The sequence below is a fragment of the Myotis lucifugus genome, unplaced genomic scaffold, assembly GCF_000147115.1.
Source record: "Myotis lucifugus unplaced genomic scaffold, Myoluc2.0 scaffold_46, whole genome shotgun sequence".
NCBI lineage: Eukaryota > Metazoa > Chordata > Mammalia > Chiroptera > Vespertilionidae > Myotis > Myotis lucifugus.
The window spans coordinates 6621215-6623976 of record NW_005871094.1 but is presented as its reverse complement, the minus strand read 5'-3'; positions in this window follow the sequence as shown (position 1 = coordinate 6623976).

Here is a 2762-nt window from a genome sequence, read left to right as displayed (position 1 = left end):
CCGGATGGAGCTGAACATCAGTATTTTCCAAAATGTCCTCAGGTTAGTCCAATGTGCAGGGAGAGTTGAAAGCCATTGGGTCACAAAGTGCTGAGTTTAAGATGCCAATTTGACAAATAAAACTAGATTTCATAATATAGTAAGTGCTTTTTAAAAAATATATATACTTTATTGATTTTTTACAGAGAGGGAGGGAGAGGGATAGAGTTTTACAGAGAGGGAGGGAGAGGGATAGAGAGTTAGAAACATCGTTGAGAGAGAAACACCCATCAGCTGCCTCCTGCACACCTGCCTTGACCGGAATCGAACCTGGGACCTTTCAGCCCTTGACCAGAATCGAACCTGGGACCTTTCAGTCCGCAGGCCAACACCCTATCCACTGAGCCAAACCGGTCAGGGCTAGTAAGTGCTTTTTACCACTCCCCCAATCCTCTACTTCCCCACTACATTGCAAGTTGTCATGATAGAATCTCTATGGGAAAACAATTCTGGAAATTCATTTGAATCACTGTATGTACTCAACATTTATAAAATATAATTCCCTAGAAATATTCTCAATACAGACTTCTTGCTAATTCCGACTGACTTTTTTCCCCTGAGTTAGTGTGAACTGAGAGTTCTTGCTGCTCGTCACGCTATGTTCTTGGGTAAGCACCAGGAGAGTAGAGATGGTCTTGCTGTCTTAAGGCATTATCATTGTCTATTCTTTTTCTTTTTTTAAAAAAATTAAATACGTTTTTATTGACTTTAGAGAGAGAGGAAGGCGAGGGAGAGCTAGATAAATTCTCGGTTTCCTGCACGCCCCCTACTGGGGATTGAGCCGGAAAGCCGGGCATGTGCCCTGACTGGGAATCAACAGGTGACCTTGGTGTGTGGGACGATACTCAACCAACTGAGCCACACTCACCAGGGCATGATAGCCCATTCTTAATCATTTTATTATGCATTTAAAAAGTAAAGAGATTGTATTATCTAGCCTTGATATCATTATCACACCTAAAAATATAACATTAATTTTCTAATAGTTTCAGATGACCTTTCCAAATTCAAATATTTTCCAATTGTCCTGAAATTATCTTTTATGTTTACTTGTTCAAGAGAACTACATACAATTTGTTGTAAATTCCCTTTAATCTGGAATTGCTTTTTAAAGAACTATTAAAAACACTTTTTATAAAGGAAAAATTTAAACTATAAAAGAAAGTAGTGCAATTAACTCCAAGTACCCCATCACCCAGTTATACTAAGCATCAACTCTTGGCCATCCTTGTTTAATCTACATTCTAATTATATATAAATAAATAAATAAATAAAAATATATAAATAAATATATAAAAATATATTTATATATTTAAATATATTTAAATATATATTTTTTATATAAATAAATATATATATTTAAAATTGATTCCAGAGAGAGGAAGGGAGAGAGAAAGAGAAAGAAATATCAACCCGGAGTCTGACCAGGAATCAAACCCACCACTTTTTGATGTATGAAGTGATGCTCCAACCAACTAAGCCACACTAGCCAGGACAATTTACATTCTCATTTTGTTTCCCGCCCCCCCCTTTCCTGGATTATTTTGAAGCAAATCCTAGACATCATAGCATTTTACCTGTAAATATTTCAGTATGCATGTGCTCTGATTGGGACTTGAACTCTGACCTTCTGGTTCATAGGTCAGCGCTCATCCGCTGAGCCAAACCAGCCTGGCTGTTTTTCTATTTTATTTTTTATTTAACTGATCCCATTAAAATTGGTATTTATATTAAAATAGCTCTTTAAAAAATATATCCACAATACCTAAAAAAAAATTAACAATGATTCCTGAATATAATCCAATATCCAATCAAATTTTCCCATTAAAAAAACAGTTGGCTCATTCTAATCAAAAGGCAAACAAGACCAAACACTACCTTTGATTGCTATAGCTCTTAAAACTATTAACCTGTTGATTCTCTTTTCCTCGAAATATAATGTTGAAGAAAATAGGCTGCTTATTTTACAGCTTTCCACATTATATATTTGGGAGGTTACATCCTCCAGATACCATTGAACATATTTTCTGTCCCCTTTATTTCTTGAAACTGGTAGTTATCACTAATGGTTTGATATTATTCAGATTTTTTTTTTGGTAAGACTCCTTCAAAGACGATTATGTGTACTGTCAGCAGACACATAATGTCTGGTTGTTTCTTTTTGTTATGCTAGGAGCTATTGATTACCATTGCCTAGATCTATTATTTCATTAGGGGTTACCAACATCCCATTTTGTTTTTGTGTTATTTCATTTTGTTATTTATTTATTTATTTATTTTAATTAAATTTTTATTGTTCAGATTATTACAGTTGTTCCTCTTTTTTCCCCCCCATAGCTCTCCTCCACCCAGTTCCCACCCCACCCTCTGCCCTTACCTCTCCCACTGTCTTCATCCATAGGTGTACGATTTTTGTCCAGATTCTTCCTGTACCCCCACACCCCTTCCCCCCCCCCCAAGAATTGTCAGTCCACTCCCTTTCCATGCCCCTGGTTCTATTATAATCACCAGATTACTCTTTTCATCAGATTTTTTATTCACTTGATTTTTTTTTTATTAAATCTTTATTGTTCAGATTATTACATTTGTTCCTCTTTTTTTCCCCCATAACTCCCCTCCTTCCAGCTCCCACCCCACCCTCCACCCTCACTCCCCACCCACTGAGATCATCCATAGGTGCATGATTTTTGTCCAGTCACTTCCCGCATCTCCCACACCCCTTT